The following is a 21,231-nucleotide window of genomic DNA, read 5'->3' on the forward strand; positions in this document are numbered from 1 at the left end:
GAGGTTACAGAGAGCGTGAATCTCGCCGGGCACGGCATCGTCCTTATGAAGAAGGGGCAAAGAGGAAACGTCTAGAAAGGAAGAAAGATCGCAGTTCCTCCTCTTCCAGCACCAGCTCTGACTCTCAGTATCAAGCGAATATTAGGAAGCGAACACGAAGGCATGGAAAGGTGAGAAGCGGGTCAGATGAGTCCCCACCGCGAACTCAGCGATCAGCAACGACAGGAACCCCAAGGATGGCAGACCTTAATTCCTTGTCCAAGTTCAAGGGAGACCTGGAAGCCCAGAATGCTGAACAGTATTTAAAAGAACTTAATATCAACTTTGATTTAATGCAAGTTCCATACGAATACCGATTGGAAATTATTCCTCGGTTATTCAAAGGCCAGGCTGAGCATTGGTTTCGAGCAAATCAGTTGGAGTTCAAGTCCTATTCTGATTTCTGCCGCCGTTTTCGCAAGTAATATGCTTCTGAAGAGGCCAAAGAGAGGCAGCTTACGGCAGTGAGATCTCGTCGATATTCAAAGCAGTCTGGTATGAGTATGGAGGAATACGCTTGGTCCATTTACTCAGCCTATCGCAATCTGGTTTGGTTTGAGTTGCTATTTTAAGTCCACTTTATGCACAGTAAGGCTAATCGGGACTGGACCTACAGTTTAAAGTGGGATCCGAACCACTTGTGCCTCCACCGGGTATCGAACCCGGGACCCCTTGATTAGAAGGCAAATACGCTACCACTGCGCCATGGGGGAGGCCTACATACCGCAATATGTCTGCTCGTTATGTAGAACCAGAGATAGTGAACTTAATCATCTCCCAGCTTCCATATAGAGCCCGCAGTTTGAGTTTGGCTAACTCTCCTCGAACTGTACGACAGCTTGCTGATTTTTTGAAAAGATTCGAGGTGCTTGAGGAGCAGGACAGTTGGAAGCCGGTGTGGAATAGAGAAGGTGCTGGTCAGGGAAATGCTCCTAGACAAAATAGAATTGGGAACCAACCTCACCGGGTCAGGGATGGCAGGAACAACTACGCACGTGGGCCGCGTCGTTCCTGATCCAGAAGACCATTCCCGTGACTCTTCACTTAATGCCTCTGAACCCAGTAACGTCAGAGCGACGGCGCCTCCGTTTCAACCTTCTGCTTCACGTTTGACGAACGAGCAACGTCAAAGCGTCGACATAACAAGAGACTTTTGTTGGGCACCATCGACTAGTGCTAATCCGAGTGGTATGCAGTCGGATTTAGCCAGTCGCCCAACGTGAATTCTTCGTTCCCGATCACGGTTGGGCTAAAATCTCGGACTTCTATGGGAACCGATGACAGCATTATAAATAGTGAAGATAATCATATTTTTGTTGTGCTGACTCTCAATGAAGGAGAACAAACTTTAGATAGAGCACTACAACAGGCAGTTAGAAAGGAAAATTTACCCAGGGCTCCGTTAATTAAAGCAACTGTAACAGGCGTCGATTTTATTTGTGTTCTGGGGCCTAAGTCTTGAACTGTCAACACGTTAAGGTCTAACGAGTTCGTGACGTTTTTGTCAAGAAAGGCTAACGAATGCCATTTAGTGTAGTCTCCACTCTTCGTTAACGAATACGGTTACGGACGCGCTAACAGAAAACGAGTGGAACCTACTCACAAGCCAGGCACCTACCGAGTTCGTTCACGGCTGCAGATTTTCAAGATGGACACTATCAGCTGTTGCGGATGATGGTTTTGAAGAAAGAAGAATTGCAAGCCCACTTCGTTTCAGTCGTATTTCGAGTAAGTACGTCATGTTAGTATGTTATTAATATTATTGGGTATGAACATAAGGACAATTGGAACAAATCTGGGGGAGAGTGAAATACGTATGTATTGTGAATTGTTGCTACGATGTACCTAAAGAATTAAATACTTCGTGCCATTTTCCTTCTTATTGTTAATTACATTGTTCCACGTACTTTGTAAGAATTAGAGCTGATATTTTTGCAACATTCCTTAAGCTTAGCAATCGCAAAATAAAATACTACTGCAAACTATATTTTGATACACCTGGGAAATGTATGCCAACATTCCACCAACGTCACATCAAAATGTAAAATAACGATGCCGCACAAAATAAGAACAATTAATTTTCTGCAACATATTGTCCTGTTGCAACCAGTAAATGAAATTACGGTACTATAAAATACATCAATTAGGCACCACTACCATATGTTATATATAGGGGGAAAAAAATGGTACACATGATTTATACAGTACGTGAACTGATGATAAAGATTTTAAAGGAAATTTTGACACTATGTTTTAAGTTGTATTAATTGCAGGTCGAGTGTACTAAATTACGTACTCCCTCGAATTTCCAGGAAAAATTCCCCATGGAAAGATTAACTGTTGTTAAGACTATATCAGAAGCTTGGGGGCATAGAAACGTATATTTACAGAGTTACGGACATTAGAATTTATCCCAAATCTATTTTTTTATCACGACGGGAATGTAAAATTATATTTTTTTTTATTGTAATCACAAAATCTAACCTAAACGCCTAAGCACCAGTAAAAGTGAAAGTACTCCATTCGGTTGCCCAGACACTGGTGAGAGAAAACCTTTTTTTGTGACAAAAATGTCATTAGTAATGTATATATGTGTGTGTGCATGGGAGGGGGTACTTGGTATACTGTATTCATAACCATCAATTGAAAAGGGGAAATTATTTTTTTTTCTATATGAAACCATCAACAAAATGCACTCAGTTTAACTACCTTATGTCATGTGTTGATAGTGGGTAGCATGAATTTATTTTAAGCATGAAAATCTTTGAGTCAGTGGGAACTGTTTGATAGAAGTTTCCTTGTAAGAGAATTTATATTTATTTTTTCTGAAATAATTTTATAGGTGCTAGAAGCTCTCATTTTCACAACATGGAGGTACCAGCCAGATGGTTATAGGTCATCAGCCAGTGTATAGAGCAAGTGTGCAGTGCTATGGTGGTTATTGCTCCTCACAATGGATGAAGTTCCCAATGATACAAGCAGATCAGCTGGATGTTAAAAGGAGGTAAGATAGTGTACGTTATTTTTGTTTCATTATAATAACACCTATTGACATCCATCATGTGGTGGGTTTTAGACAGCTTCTACAATAAAATGTAATAAAACATAAATACTGAAATGAGTGGCTGACTGGCCATGTAGGTAGGTACAGGGAGGTTATTGCAGCATGCCACCGCTTCAGCATCGGCCGCTTGCCGCCCCAGTCAGGCAACAGGTGCCGGCAAATTGCGTAACAGATAGCCCGTAACAGAAACCGCTTGTTTTGTAATGTTTCCACTTTTCACAATTACAGTTACAATTACAATTGAAATAAGCACGTACCTTGTCGCACGGATGCAGGAAAAGGTGTCCTCCCAAATACAAATATTTCTGGCACCTTATTTCTGACGTCTAATCTTAGATTAGTCATCGCTACTTTATTCTCAGTTGTCGCGACAGCGCCTGCAGCTTATCGGGGGTTGGGTGAGTTGTCAGCCGCGAGATGGCGCTTCATACTGCACGTGTCGGCAGTGATGCCAACCGTAGGGACATGTCCCTACGCATAGGGACTTTTCACTAAATTTCGCCCGCGTAGGAACGTAGGGACAGATTTTGCCAAATGAGGGAAAACGTAGGTACTTTTTTCAATCTTGGTAAATTACATTTTATGAATTAGTTTATCTGGATACTTTAGCGAGGAGGAGAAAAAAGAACTAACTAACAGATCTCCATCAGAATTTTGGAACATGTTATCGGTTACCAAAAACTTTCAAGGCAAGTTCCTTTTTGAAAACATTTCCACTCTCGCGAAAATAGTGCTAACATTGCCGCATTCTAACGCGGAAACGGAAAGAATATTTTCAATGTTAAGTGATACAAAAACAAAAAAGGGAAATAAAATGGGACCAAAATTGTTAAAGAATGCAGGAAATACAGCATCACCAACCAACATCTATCTCTTCACAGCAGCAGCATGTATGACTTCAAATAACATAATCAACAGTAAACGACTCAACGTTATTCATTAGGGGTGTGCTGGATTCTTTACTTTAAAAAGTCGTTAATTCTCGACGTTTTCTGCCTTGTAAGTTTCTGGAACTTATCGAAAGTTGTAAGTTTTTATTCTAGAAATGCAAAAACAATCACTTAAAGTGAAAATGACTTGTAAAATTCGAGATTTCCAGTGCTTCGGGAAATTTCGAACATTTCCCGTCCAGAAAATTTTCCGACTTGGTCGGGAAATTGCAAATTTTTCAGTCCCGAATGTCGGGATTTAAAAAAATTACCGTCCCGATCCCGTCCCGACCCAAAAAATTCTGTCCAGCACACCCCTATTATTCATTAAGGCAAGAATTTACAATACCGGACCCTTCTGTAATTTCTATGCTACGTCTTATACTCACGAAATAATTATTCGTGATTATTTATCTCAAGTTAACATGTTGGGGTGAGGGGGAAAAAATGTCCATTAACGTGTAGAAGTTGTAAAATAAGCTTTTCAATTCTCGCAATGATTTTCCGTATACAAGTATGGTAGCCATATTTGTTGATATGAACAAATTAAAATTAGTTACGCTGTCTACAGCGTTGCCACACTGTTGATTTCATACTTGGAGAGCATGGATCGTGTAAGAATGGCGGAAGAGAACAGTAAAAAAGTTGTTAATGTTGTACAGATTGTTAGGTGGAGTGTGCAGGAGGATGGCTGTGGGCTAATTAATAAACTTATGGATTTCAGTATATTGCCCAAAGAACGTGCTTACATGTGACAGCGACAATCACGATGTAGAAGAACTGATTTGATTACAGGTAAATTTGGCAACAGTACATCAATCATAAAATTGCAGGATACGAAAATGGCGTCTTCGATGATGAACGTTTGCCGTTAAAGTGCTACGAAAATAATATTTTTTATCGGTTCGTAATCACAATTACCGCAAAACCATTCAGGAATAGCCCCACTGACCATTCTCGGTAAGTTTAGGTTAAGTTAGGTTAGGCAAACATAGTTAAAATTTGGGCTCGAAAAAAACATGCACGGGTAGCCCAACAAACCATTGACGGATAGCCCCACGAACCATTCAGGTACGGTTAGGTTAGGTTAGGATAGGCAAACATAGTTAAAATTTGGGGTCGTAGTAATATCAGGAATGTATATTTCGTTTTTTAAGTATTGGAAACACAAAATCTTCCGGTAAATAATAAGCAATCGTGCCGATCGCGGACCACTCAATGTCACTTATTTTGCAATTTCTACACGTGACCCCCCAAATTTTAACTTCAAATTCGTGATTAGGAGGCCTCAATTAGTGAGTATGCGAAATATTACAAAAAATCGGGGAGAGGTCCTGTATTGTAAATTCGCTCCTTCATTAATTGTGGAAGCACCGAGCAGAAAGATTTGGTAAGTAAATGTGTATATTTTATCTTCTGTTTGCATGCTCATGAGGTGTTTTTTTTTTTAGTCACTTTACTTGGCGTAGGGACATTTGGTCAGTTGTAGGGACATTTTGACTACGTCTGTAGGGACATTTTGACTACGTCTGTAGGGACATTGCCGAAAAATGGTTAGCAACACTGTCGGCTACCAGACAGTGAGTCTACGCTCATTCATGTTCACTTCTGTTCGCGTTTATCAGTACGCGTTTTGTTTATACTGTGTTATTGAGTTGGTGTGCTAGTGCTTTATTGTGTGTTAATTGTTATTCATTCATTACTTATGTCGTTAAACAAATATAGTCTTGAACATAGAGTTTTTATGTACGATAATTACGTGAAAACGAATTCTTGCAGAAAAGTGGTCAGGGATTACGATAGACAGGATCTCTTGAACCTAAGAAACGTGTTGTATTGCTGTTGAAGGAAGTCATTTTCAACATATCTTATAACACAGGAGGTTAGTGATCATCATTATTATTACTTTTAAATATCATTTTACGCTTTCGGTTTGCTTTATGCGCCGGGATGCTGTCTTCCCTTTCTGTCAACTGAGGATAAAGTAGCGATGTCTAATCTAAGATTAGATGTCAGAAATAAGGTGCCGGAAATATTTGTATTTGGGAGGACACCTTTTCCTGCATCCGTGCGACAAGGTACGTGCTTATTTCAATTGTAATTGTAACTGTAATTGTGAAAAGTGGAAACATTACAAAACAAGCGGTTTCTGTTACGGGCTATCTGTTACGCAATTTGCCGGCACCTGTTGCCTGACTGGGGCGGCAAGCGGCCGATGCTGAAGCGGTGGTATGCTGCAATAACCTCCCTGTATATTGTGCAAGTGAACATGCTAGTTTATTTTCAATACTATCCATATAGTTCTGGATTAGCAAACAAATTTGTATCACTTTTTATCTCGTATTCCTATTTGCATGGACAAAACAATACAATTATAATTGTTAAGACAAACCAAATCAAAGGTGCTCATGGCAATAACAGTTCCAGAGTGATATTCTTTTAATATTTTATTATTTTTTATTGGAACACAGTAAAAGGTGAATTTGTGGGGTTTTCAAAACAGTTGCTATTTTCAAATAAATCAGAAGTAAACAACTGAGTAATGTGTAACATCAGATGGATGGTATTTCTCATTCAGAATAACATGAATATATATATATATATTTTTAAAAAATCATTAACTTTGTGCAGTATCTTATTATGATCAATACCTCAACTTGTTAACCCAATTATTTGTGCAAAAGTTACAGTACTTTTCCTCTTTTGCAGATAGCCGATTAAAATGAAAATATTGTGACTACTCTCGGTATCCAGGGTGGACACATGAGGAATTCCAACATCAGATACTTTTGTCAATATAAGAATAAGGCAGGTACAAGGAACACTTGGCTGTTAGGTATGTAGATGTTCTAAGTCTGGAATAATTATTGTTAATAATTTTTCCATGAAGTATTTAAATTGCACTCATCTCATATATGAACTGCATTATTAAAGATGTGAAGTACTATGTTTATTACCATTACTGTATTATGAATACATGTACAGTGTTGTTTCATAATTATCTATATTCTACAATAAGTCTAGTATTCTCTTCTCTCACCTTTTTATTATTACAAAATGTGCATTATCCGTAAATTTTAAACTTAAACATTTCTGAGTTCTTCAAATGTTATCAAAACGTTTTATTCTTAGATACAAGTAGTAATAATAATAATAATAAGAAACCCTACCAGTATACAACAAGACCATGCTAGGGACAATTTTATGTGGAAGCATTTTTATTAATAGAAATGTTACGTGAATGTTTCATAAAATCATATAACTGTTTTTATTCCAGACAATACTTTTCATGGAAGCCTTCACATAACATTCACAGTTAGCATAATCTATAATGTTTGCCACACAATGAGCATGTGATTAAATATGATACATGTTTAATTTGGATATGAATAACAAGATTATTGAAATGTAATAGAATTTGTAGAATGTAAATTGAGGATGTTGTAGGCAAGTTTATAAAACACCTAGGAGTCATAACACATTAGCCCCGTCTAGTTGACTGCACTTTTTGACTCTCTTTGCACTGAAGCATCTAGTTGGTTGCACGGTGCAACACTGAGTTGTCTAGTTTGTTGATTTGGAGTCAAGTAGTGTATTTGGTGTCTGCACCACTACCTTTCGGACTGGTGTATGGTCACGTGGTGTATGCTAACTAATCAAATGACCGTTCAAAGCAGCAGACAGGCATTTGTTGAATCTTCTTAACTGGAACACTGCTTACCGTCTAGTTGGTTGAACGTGATTTCCTTGCACTACTCTTGACACTGGATACACCTGCACTGCACAGAGTGTAAAAAAGTGCAGCAACTAGATGGGGCTATTACATGTTCATTTGTTCAACATTCCATTTGCTATGGAAATAGAGCTTTTGTGGAACACTTGCGTATTTTTGGAAGTCAAACATTGACATTGCGAATTAAACTAAAGTACTCAAAATTTATATAAATGTGGCACTTTAGAGGATTGCCAAATTTAACATACAGTTTGTTTCATAAGACACTGGGGGGACCATCACCGGATATGTGCACTTTAGATGTTTTGAAGTAAAGGAATAGATTATAGAAGTGCTCATAAGTTAATACTTGAATTCCTGCTTATCCTTTAAAATCTTTTAAGTGAAGTTACTTTCAATTGTTATTGGGATATTTATTATCTACAGTGGAAACTCAGGACAGGGCTTTCTTTATCTTTGCAGGTAACAGCGGGTATCCAGAGGACCATGGGTCATGACACCAATAGATGGTGCTGGTGAAAACACTCTTGAGGTGCATAGCTGTCTAATGCCATTTGGACCATTGGCATCCTAAAACAAAAATGGAGGTGTCTTTTAAAGAACATGGTGCTTCACTATCACCCTCCTATGGCAACAAAAATCAAAGATGGAGGGATGGAAGAAAATTCAGTTTTCCTATCCACTGTCAACTCTGTGTGTGTGTGTGTGAATCTTCAGATGTGCTTTAATGTTATTAAGTTTGTGTGAAATAGGTTTTCTGAGACATTCTTTTTGAAATATAACATTGTAACGGTACACCAGAACTTTATTTCAATATTGTTAGCAGTGCCAATTCCTCACTTCTTTCATTTAATTACTGAATACTTTAAATGGTTCACTTATTTATTTTTACTACCTGCTGGAAAGTTTTTTTTGAAGATTGGGACTCAACCAACAGAAAACTAAATATCTGCTTGAGCCAGAATTTTCAGATAATTTTTCAGTAAAATGCACATCAGCCATCTCATATGGCTTGGATGGCTGTTACCTTAAAATATATTTCTTTAAAGAAAGGAGATTTATATTTTCATATGCAAGATGAAACATGAAAAGGTTTATTTTATTCTGTTTAAAGCTTCCCCTTTGCAACAGTTTTTAAGCCTTGTTTGTCGTTATGAAATATCAATGTACTTCATTGCCTTAGTTACTCTTGCCATAAAGTAGTGTGTTGTTGTAGAAGATTGTTATTGCAAGAGCTGTAACAGAACACACAAAAGGGTTTTCCTGAAGTTTTTAAAAGCTGATATTACATGCAAAGTTCCCACGTAGGCCTAGTCAGTTTTTTTTTTTAACTATGCCTTTTCTGTGTACAAAAGGTCTGCATCAGTGTGTATCTGATTTCATGAATACATGTTTCATAATGTACACAATCACCTCCCACTTGATTTAGAAAAGTTTCATTGCAAATATATTTTTCAGTGCTGTTCTATCTGAAATTGGTTTACTTTACTCATTTGCTCACCGACAGTTCAAGCCTCTTCATTGGTGTATTGGAAATGTTGCATGTTGCCATCTTGTAATCAAGGGATTCCATGTTCAATACTCAGCAGAGGCACGTAATGGTTCAGATACCACTTTAAACTGTAGCTTCTCTGTGCATAAAGACGACCTCATGTCATATGTTGCCATGTGAGAACCAGAGGAACGTAACTCTAAAAAAGCCGTGTTTGGAATCAGATTCACCCATGTCCAGCTTTTCTCATTAGTGGTAAAGAGGATTTAAGTATCTTCAAATTACTGACTTTTTATATTCAGACATAATCACTCGTGAAAATTACATAAATTTAAGTTAGGTCCAACTGGTTCTCGTACAACAATATTGCAATAGTCATTAATGGGAGGACTTCTTTGAACAGTTTCCCCATTAATAGATTAGTCAAACCTTAATTACCTCAACATCAAGGGGACTCCAGATTTCATTTTCAATCTCTTGAGAGACTTTTTATTATTATTATTTTTACCTTCTGATGCTATACTTCCATTTGCATACGGCATCCACAATAATTATTGTTACATCATCTACTTCAAATGGTAGGAGTGCTTCCCCGATGGCATAGTTGTAACATATTTGCTTTGCAATCAAGGGGTTCCAAGTTTGAGAACCGGTGAGGCATAGTGGTTCGGATCGTACTTTAAACTGTAGGTCCAGTCCCAATTAGCCTATCTGTGCACAAAAGTTGACTTAAAACTCCACTCCACTCAAAGAGTAAGGGAAATCCTACACTAAGATTGTCATTATAATTCATAAATCTTTTCACATCACTGTCTCGGTACTATAACGACTGAAATAAATAGTTTTGAGGAATTATAGTTGTTGTACCAATCATTAAATAGCATATAGGAATGCAAAATTTACATGTTAGAGACATTAAAATTGACTGAAAATTTATGACATGGAAAAACATGTCTTTGGTATTATGTGCCAATGCTCACAGAGTTTCCAAAAAAAACAAACCCTGTGTATTGCACTCCCATAATTTCCACAACTTGGATCTCTGTGTAAATTTACAATGCCAGTTCTGTAACTTCTTGGTTCTGTTAGGCATTAATAAGTTACAGCATACAATTTGTCATGCAATTACTGTGTTCTTCCTGCAATGGAGGTGCCATCTAGTTAAGCATATTCACAACTTGCCATAAGCTACTGCATACAACTAGCTAAGGATATTCACACCTCCAGAAATGTTAACTTGAATGGTAAGTAGATAGGTTGAGGTACACAATGAAGATTGTGTGGCTGTCATAAACTTCCAGAAGTAACAATTTTCATTTTTGACAAAGCACCTTTATGAAATCAGTAAGTATATTTTCAGATTTTTTTCCCCTTACAGGCCTCAAAGTTTTGTCATGTTTTTATCCTAGCTTGTTTCTCCACACCAAATTAAATTTCCTATCTTCTGTGAATGCTATGATGATGCTGTCATTTGTCATGTAAATGCATAAAAAGCCTAAGGCATATTTTTTAGCAAATTCATTGTATGACAGCATATTTTTGTCATTTTTGAGGTATGTTTTCTGTACATTTCACTGAGGAAAATCACACTTGAATTGGTAATGCAAAGAAATTCTGTATACTTCCATCTCCATTGAATAAATTATGAATTAGTGAGGGGAGGAACCTGGATTTACCAGGAATGTGCCATAAAAGAATTACATCAAAAGGTTGCTTTTGCACTTTAATGTTATGTCAACAATGGATAACTCCTGTATTTCCCAATGTTTGATGTCTTCGTTCGATTTTTCAATATTTTTTTTTTGTAAATAAAATTTGGAAAATACAGGATAAAATGCATACATATTCCTACAATGCTCATAGAAAATCACCCCTCATTCACAAACTCCCACAATTACCTACCGAAAATCAATATTCTGCCATTAATAGAGAAGTTGGCAACGGTTCCGAATGTTGAATGGTATTCTTTTTTCTTTTTCATTTTTGCAAATTTTATAGATGTATTAGAAAGTAGTTTGGAATACTGGAAACAATATGTGAAGGTAAGTTTGAAGCTTGGAGAAATGAATTAGCACTGTTAAATTCTACACAAAGTATTATTTACCCGAGATACTTCGATTTTTAAAGGAGCTTACACGAGTAGCTGTGATTTGCAGCAAATAATCATTCTTGGTTTCCGGTTATGTAAGACATGGAGTTTTAGCATATTTTCATCAAGGTTCGAAGGGAGTTTTGTGCTTGAGACTGGATGTTTTGTTCACTTAGAGATATTGTTATAATGCTAAGAACCCTAAACCTGACTAACCCAACCTTACAACGAAAGTATTTAGGAATGTTTTATTAATTCTAAGAGCCTTAAATCTAACCTGCTTAACCTAAAACGTAAGATACCAATCATCTATTTGTATCAAAGTTTAGTTTAGTTTAGTTTAGTTTATTTGCGTCCAAGGACTACCGGTGTGTACAAATTACAGTACATGGTAATATAGGACATGTCAATACTTACATTACAATACAATACTACATTAATAGATTTTACAAATACAAAATATATAGCCAAAAATTGTAAAAAAATTAGGTCTTACTCTCGTATTATGTCAAAATCACAAAAAAAAAAAAAAAAAAAAAAAATAGGAATATGTGTGTATTTTTGCCATTAAAATTTCGTAAAATATTATTTACCAAGAAAAACCTAACCTTCAATATGTTGCAATATATATATACTCCCAAACAATCATGTAGGTATGTGTGGAGGGGAAAAATCGTTCTTTACACGAGATGCAGCAAGAAATCACTAAAACTATAAAGAATGTGTGGTAACGATGTGTTAATACAGATAAAAAATCGAGCCGTGTAAAAAATACCATTAATTTTGAATTAAACGATCGGAACTTGGACCACATATTTGAAACACCTCTTTTCATAATAAATTTGAAAGAAACAATCCTCCCTCTCCCTGCCTTCTATGCAGTGAAGAAAACTACTATTACATCTTTAAAAAATATTGGGCTGGACATTCATAACATTGTACAACTTTTTTCTTCCTTTTTTAAGTCTTGACGTTATTAGCTAATTTGGTAAGTGCATAGATTTGTTTTATTTTTTCTTCCGAAAAATCCGCATGGAGTGCCACTCACATACATACATGAATATTATCTATTCGAATAAACTCACTATTTATTTTTCCGTGCAGTTTTACATTTAAGATCAATTTCGACATTTGGGCAACTTCATAAGACAGTAAACAAACCACAATCGATTTTTACGAAGATCGATCGATTCTTCACGACTCTCGATTTCAATTCTCGCCATCTGATTGGTTCTTTGGGTGTAGCCTCTACGACAAACTTGTTTTGAGTGCATCACAGACTATATTCTCAGTCGTTAGCGAGAACTCGTAAGCCATCGAAGTCGGCACTCGTTAACGACCAGTCAGGACTACGATTTTCTCTCCAATCACGAGTTGGGGTGATAACGAAATGGTCGTTTCCGTTCTCACGTATTGAGAGTCGGGACTAAGCACCCTGGACACTGGCAGCGAATGTAATCTCATGAGCTACGCCATTTGGAAGAAGATTAAAGAGAAGCTGCCGTCATTGCAGTTACAAACATGTCCAGATGTTAGGCTGACTGATTTCACTGGGAGAAACAAAACTAGAGTTGTGGGATGTAAGTAGTTGATATCTACGATAGTGGCTGTTGCTATTTAATATTCGCAATTTAATTTGCACGTACTTATAACTAATTTGCACGGGTTTTAATTAATTCGCATGTACTTAGAATTCATTTGCAAGTACTTAGAATACTTTACATTTATGTATTTGCTTAATTATAACTTTTATGAATATATAATTATTTATTTTATGAAAAATATGTATATAGAAGGTAATTAGAGGTACTAAACGCTATCCATATGTTTTTATATTTATTACTGCAAAGTATGTAACGTATCAATCGATAATATTAATGTTTATAATATTGAAAATAAGTTTTCTATGGTTTATGAACCGCTATGAAAGGTGGTAATGGGTGTAGGTACAGGTCCAATTACGATTGGGGACGGTCCCGGTATTTGAACCCGCGATATGTAATATTATTAATTAGTACTATGTAATAATTGCATTAGTTATGAAACACGGTGGTGCAACACGCCAGACAGAAGACTGAACTCCGCTCTGAGGGTAGAGGAGAAAGGAATTTGGAAGAAGAGCGCTCAAGGTCAAATGACGTCAGAACAAAGAAGGAATCTGATTCACCAATCAGAGAACGCGTCGGTAGATTTTCAGAACCGGTTTTTCCAAGGTTAACCAGTACGCAATAACAGGGGAAAGCTATGCAACGCCGTAGGGCATGCGAAGGGATTGATCCAGACAACAAAGGATGTCTGGAAATGCACAGCAAGGGTCAAATCTCCGAAGCTATGCGTCGCTTGTAGAACTGGTTTCCGCCGCCAATTAATATTCCGCTCAGGGTTGCCCCAAGGCACAGGACGCTTTAGCGCAGGTTTTTTTTTATCTGTACTATGAAGAAGGGAGAGCTATCAGGGACGGGGCCTACAGTTTTCACCATTTGCTTTTATCACGGGGTAACGAACCTAGGACCCTTTGATTATTGATTTAGGTAGTAAATGTATGTTACTGTGTGCTATTTAACTTAATTTTGAGTTTATTTTTTTACCAAACTTTGACTTTATGTCAAACATTTTCACAGCTTATCCTTATTTTTACAAAAATAACACTATTTGTACTATTCAGGCAACATTTTTTATTAAATTTTGGACTCGCAAAGACATTTTTTCAACTTTTAATTTATTATTGTACTATTCAGGAAAGACTTTTAGTTACATTTTCGACACACTAAGTGTGTGTTCTCAACTTCTATCTGTTTATTAGGCTTATTATTACTCAAATAACACAATTTCAGCTGTTCAGGCAACATTTTTTATTAAATTTTGGACTCACGAAAAGACATTTTCTAAACTTTTAACTTATTATTTTACAACTTTATGTTAATTGTTTACCAAAATAACACTATTTATACTATTCAGGCAACATTTTTATTAAATTTTGGACTCACAAAGATATTTTTACAACTTTTTAACTTATTATTTTACAATTTTATACCTATTTTTAACCTAAATAACACTATTTGTACTATTCAGGCAACATTTTTTATTAAATTTTGGACTCACAAAGATATTTTTACAACTTTTTAACTTATTATTTTACAATTTTATACCTATTTTTAACCTAAATAACACTATTTGTACTATTCAGGCAACATTTTTTATTAAATTTTGGACTCACAAAGACATTTTTTTAACTTTTAACTTATTATTATACAATTTTATACCTATTTTTAACCTAAATAACACTATTTATACTATTAAGGAAAGATTTTTAGTTATATTTTTGACACACAAAGTGTGTGTTCTCAACTTTTATCTGTTTGTTTCACAAGTTTAGGCTTATTTTTACCAAAATAACACAATTTGATCTGTTCAGGAAAGACTTTTAGTTACATTTTCGACACACTAAGTGTGTGTTCTCAACTTCTATCTGTTTATTAGGCTTATTATTACTCAAATAACACAATTCAATCTGTTCAGGAAAGACTTTTAGTTACATTTTCGACTCACAAAAAGACATTTTCTAAACTTTTAACTTATTATTTTACAACTTTATGTTAATTTTTTACCAAAATAACACTATTTATACTATTCAGGCAACATTTTTTCATTAAATTTTGGACTCACAAAGTGTGTGTTCTCAACTTTTATCTGTTTATTTCACAAGTTTATTCTAATATTTACTCAAATAACACGATTTGAACGTGTTTTTTATTACATTTTGGACACACACACACACTTACACACACACACACACCATCACTTACACACACACACACACACACACACACACACACACATACACACACAGAGAGAGAGAGAGAGAGAGAGAGACAGAGAGAGAGACAGAGATTTTTTTCCAAGTTTACAGGATTGTTCTCCACGTTTACTCAAATAACACAATTCAAATGTGTTTTGAATTAAATTTTGTACACACGAAGTGTGTTTCGTCAAGTTTTACCCTTTATTTTTCAATGTTATGCTTATTTTACCAAAGTAAGACCTCTTAGTCTATTCAAGAAAGAGTTTTCAATTATATTTTGGATGCAAAAGTATGTTTTGGCAAGTTCTACCCTTTTATTTTACAAGTTTAGGCTTATTATTACTCAAATAACAACGAAAGTTTGTTTATTTTAGAGTTTTCTGAGTATTTTGTTACTGTTGTACTAGGTAAAAGTTTTCTAAATATATCAGATAGGGCTCTGTATACTTTTGTTTTTGCTATTTTGGAGATGATGCGATCAGCACCACTCTCCATCTGCTTTTTTATTTTATGTACCCTAATATTATTTTGAGGCTTAGTGAATTCTAGAGCCTATTTATGCAGGAGAGAGGGCTTGAAAATTTTAACCTTCATGCGGGCGCGTAGGCGGTAATTTACCGCCCACGGCACAAAAACAGGAATATCTACAGCCTACGAGTGTCCCGAAGCGCGGGAGGTATTTGTATTCTCTATTTACTCTATATTACGCAATATGGCACTGAAGTCACTTGTCGGATCGGCATATCGCGCGTGCCAGTCATCATCAAAAGGTGGAAGGGTGAGGTAGTCGGTAATCTACCGCCGTGCGCCCGGTACTGGGACAATTTCTCCGACCTTTCGAAAAAAATGTGAGTATTCAATTTCGCTTTTTTTCTTGTTTTATTGCATGTATGAGTATAAGCAATAATAAACTATAGTTTTACAGTGCTTTGCACCATACTAGGGCCCAACAGGATCACAATTATTATGTGCTATCACCAAGAGTTTTTTACCAAAATTACATTCGTTCTATCGTCAATTTCATGTTTTTCTCTCATAATTTTCATCTTCTTTATTATTCATTAATTATATGACTCTCTCCCAAGCATTACCAATTATTCATTATAACAAAATAATGACAGTATAATAGTTAGGACCTACCTACCCAATAATTATTGTAGGTAGTACCTTTCATACCAAATATACTTACAGTAGGTAAAATTATGTTTTTTCCCATATTAGAAAAAGTGTGTTTATTTTTTCCACTTTTTCAGGGCACGCTTCACAAACCCTGAAGATGTTCGAAGAATCCTCCTCGAACTGGACGAGGAAGATCAAGCTAATGGAGTTCAGGAGGACGAAGTGGACTTCCCTGGTGATGTTGATTACGAACCCCAATTTGTTGAATATGGTACCCACAACAGTGACACCGAGGGAGAGTTAGAAGAGGCAATGGAAGACGACAACCAGAGTCTTGAGGAGGGAGAAGAAGACGACGAAAGTCCAGGTTTGAGATTTTACATCGGAAAGAATGGTGATACGATTTGGGCAAACAAACCTCTCACACAAACCACTAAAACTAAGTCTGCAAACATTATAAAAACTCTTCCGGGTCCCAAAGGGGAAGCTAGAAAATGTCAAACAAGGCTCGAATGTTTTCTGACACTAATTTCTCCACAAATGATCGATGACATTGTCAAATACACTAATATACACATTGCTCAACGAAAGACTGAAAGGCAAAATCTGTCTAGCACCAGCTTTCGGGACAGGGATTACAGGCCCACCTCAAGTGCAGAAATAAAAGCAGTTTTTGGAGCTCTGTTCTTGATGGCAGTCAAACGTGGAAACCGCGCAGATATTTCCGAGTTTTTCACAAAAAAATGGGACTGGTTTGATTATTTTGCGGGCTAATTTTAGTGAACGCAGGTTTCGAATGTTGCTAAGATCTCTTCGTTTTGACGACATACATTCTCGACAAGTGCGATCTGCTACCGATAAATTAGCTCCTATACGTGACTTTCAGACAGCCTTTGTAGCAAATTGTCAAAGAGCCTACAATGTTGGTGAAAGTGTAACCATCGACGAAATGCTGGTGGCCGATGTAGTTTTATACAGTACATGCCGAATAAGCCCTCAAAGTATGGTTTGAAAATATATTATGTATGTGATTCTCAGACATATTATACTTATAATATGATGATTTATTGTGGAACCCAGAGACCTGGCCCCTACAGCTCAACCTCCAACAAGCCATTTGATATAGTGACCAATTTGTGTGATCCATTGAAAAAAAGTAGTCGTAACGTTACAACAGATAACTGGTTTAGTAGTTACCCCTTGGCTGAACATCTGTTATCGGTTGGCTTGACTTTCCTTGGAACTTTGAGAAGCAATAAAGCTGAACGTCCGCCCGAATTTGTGAAACAAAATCCCAACCTCGTCCCTGGCCATCATTTATTTGGGTGTAACGACGTCGCAAATTTGATCTCGTATGCTACCAAAAAGAAGTTAGTTTTGGTTTTGTCAACATTACACGATGGACACGAAATAGATGAGGAAACAGGCAAGCCAGTGCAGATAATGGATTATAACGCCACAAAAGGAGGGGTCGACACCGTTGATCTGATGTGTTCGCGGATTACGACATCCAAAAGAACACAAAGGTGGCCAATGGTAATTTTCTTCCGAGACCTCGATATTGCTGGGATAAATTCCATGAGGATATATGAAATGAATAATCCATTGAAATCCTTTAGACGGCGGCAGTATATTTTTGAGTTGGCACTGGAACTGACGGAAGAAAACCTGAGGCAACGAGCAAATGTGAATACACTTCCCAAAGATCTGGAAATTTTTCTAACCCAGTATCGAGAACAAGGAACTACCAGCAATGAGGTTGTGAATCCAAACAGACGAAGTTTCTGTTACATTTGCGGTTCAACAAAGAACAACATAACTAAATTACGTTGTAGTAATTGTAACAAAAGTGTATGTAAATCACATTCAGTACCAACATGTGTTAATTGCCTCAGTAATGATTCATCCAAATCAGATGACGAATAGTACAATATTTTACTTATTTTGATGTACTTAGTACAAAATTATAATAACGCTACTTTCATGTGACTGTTTTTTGTTCCTTTTTTATAATTCATGGAGATATGCATCTATTATTGATTGTGTAATGAATGCCTTCCTATTTTGATATACCTAGTACAATATTATGTTACTTGATTAAATTAGTGAGACGAATAACTACTTTATTTCAATGTTGAATACTTTTGTTACCTAAATACTTAAAAGACTGTGTGATATTTTTAGTTCCTGCTGTAAGATAAAATAAATTGTGTGCTGTGAGAGAGTTTAAAAACCTCAATGAATATTGCACTTTATTTTATATATTGATCAAGTTTTAATAAATGTTTTCATGGTTAAATATGTGTGTTCACGATTCTATTAAAAATATCCCCGAATTACAAAGGTTTATGGTGAGATATAACCGGTAAAATACGTGAAAACGAGGTGGCGGTAGATTACCGCCCCGCGCCCACTAGTGTTTAAAAAAAGGCGCGCCCGCATGAAGGTTAATCTCAGATAACCCACAACTATTTGTCAGAGTATTTTAAAGGATATTTTATACTTATTATGTGCCACTAGAATATCTAAGCTTGCTTAATTTTAATGCCTGTAACGCTGTTATTGTATTTCTAGCTAAGGCTTATTGGATAAAGTACACGAAATGTTTAACACTTCGACTATTTGCCAAATTTTTTAGTGTAACGAGAATTATTGTGTGTCTATAAAAACTGAAATCCTTTTACCGAGGGGTCCACAACTGGACGCTTACCAACATTGTTTCTTTTCTTTTTTAAATATAACCATTTATCAATATATTGACAATTCACAGGACAAGACGAAGTTCACAGACGACTGACTATATGGACCATAGGTCCACTTGCTAAACTTTTTTCTATGCTAGAAAAATAATTTAGCCTTATAGACATTTTCAAGGTATTTTTGAAGTATTGCTGGTTTTTTGGGTGCATCAACATTTGCGTTATTTCCATTTGGTTTATTATACGAGGTTTATTTTTTACTCTAAGATCAATATATGTCTCCGAGGACTAAAATACATTTATTGAAGCTAAAAGCTTAGGCTGTAACTAGGGACTTAGCATGTATATTGACAATTTATAGGACAACACAAACCTTACAAAGGATTATAGGTGACGTAGGACCACACACCAGAGCTTTGTTAATCTGCAAGAAGCAGTTGCAACTAATGCTATGAGGATATAATGTTAATTTTTCATTGTTTCACAAGGAGGCTATTTTTTACACAACCATTATTTGCTTTTTCAAGTAACTACATGAACCAGAAGCACTTACAGGCCAACTCTAACTAGACTTCGATTTATTCTATATCAGGTGCTAAATTTATAAAGAACTATGATTGTACATATTTTTGAGAATCCAACTATATCAGGATTTTTCTATGTAAGTATATTTTTATTGACTGGATTATTTAACAGATCAAACAGGAAGACTGCAAAATTCATTAAATGTAGTTCTATCGTATAGGTGGTTTCAGAGATATGAAAAGAACAAATATAAGATTTCGCTTTTTTTGCTTCTGAGGCTAATTGCGACGCTAAGGGTAAATGGCGAGGAAATGTAACGGAGGAGAAACAGTCCCAAAAGTTATGGGCTGCATGTAAGTTAAAATACCACAGAGATATTACAGTAGGTGTAGGTTCTACCACCAGAACATTTCTATTATAATAATACTGGTTATGCTGTACTGTTAGCTAAAGATGCTGATATTTGAGAAATTTAAAAGCTTATTTGCAAAATTTTAGATAAATAATAATCTGTTGGACTGTAAACATATTTTATATCCATTCTGCAAAAGATCCGATGACAAAATTTAAAAATTGTTATAGCCCAGACAGAGACTCGAACCCTGGACAGATAGGTTAAAAGCCTAACGCTATACCAACTAAGCTATCTGGTCACAAGGTATTCTTTTCTTGAAAAGTTAGTTATGTTAAGAAATATATTGAAACACTTGAGAACACTCTTGGTCTGGTTCGACAGAGAAGGAGACAACATTTCCAAATTTTTACAGACTGGGTGTATTTTCCCACTATAGAGGCCTTCACTAATTCGAAACGCTAAAGTTCAGCTAGCTTCCAAAATTGAGGCAAAGATTGTGTTTGGCGAGATTAACAAGTTACAATTATATCCAGCTAAAACTCTCAGATTTACTGTACAAGCCAAGGTTTAGTAACATTTTCTTCACTTTAGTACAAATACCAAAGAAATAGGTATATTTTATTTATAATTTGACAAAATGTACTAGTATTTAATTCACAAAGTTAGGTAAAAAGCAGTATTTTTAAAAATATTGTTACTGCCTTCAAACTTTATGTTATTTAGCCACTAACAACTGGTTTACACTGTTTGGCATCCTTTAAATAGGAAAAGAAGGAATTATTTGTTTAGTATTTTTACTACTTTATATTTATTTAAGAAAACAATTCTACAGTTTAACTTAATTTTAACAAATTGTTACTAATTTATATATCAAAGTTATGTTATTTAGAGTGCATGAAGCCATATAAAGTTAATATTTGTACTTATCAGTTCAACTAACAATTATATTTTACACACAAAAGATAATGTTTACAGTTAAATTACTTGAATCAGAGAATAATATTTTACAGTAATTGATTCATTCAGCACTAGTCAGTACTTTTATGCATCAGAAAGTTCTTTAATTTTCTATTACGCATGCTATTTTGGGCTATTCTTAAAATGTATTTCTAGGGCAAACTGGTCTAATTTTCTGCTTATAATGCAAAGTTGACAGTTTTCGCACAATGCATTGTACATTTGTTATATTCTCTACTTACAATCCAAATGTTATGCTTATTTAATGTATAACTAACTAACTCTCTAGCTTTTTAAACCCGAATGTTCATGGCTGCAGCAACACATGCCTTTCATCTGTCCCCGTCCTGAGCAAGATCTATATACTCCTTTCCTTCCCTATCAATTTCCTTTAGGTCCATCTCTATATTATCCCTCCATTTTTGTTT

At 35.8% G+C, this 21,231-nt stretch overlaps 1 non-coding gene across 1 annotated transcript; it reads right to left on the bottom strand.

The window, feature by feature from the left end:
* Window positions 1-680: 680 nt before the first annotated feature.
* On the bottom strand, window positions 681-755 carry TRNAR-UCU (transfer RNA arginine (anticodon UCU)). Its single transcript has one exon. It is a non-coding gene; the product is annotated as a tRNA-Arg (tRNA).
* Between the last annotated feature and the right edge of the window lie 20,476 nt (window positions 756-21,231).

Source organism: Lepisma saccharinum, chromosome 6 (genome assembly GCF_977018435.1).
Source record: "Lepisma saccharinum chromosome 6, izLepSacc3.1, whole genome shotgun sequence".
NCBI classification, from domain to species: Eukaryota; Metazoa; Arthropoda; class Insecta; order Zygentoma; family Lepismatidae; genus Lepisma; species Lepisma saccharinum.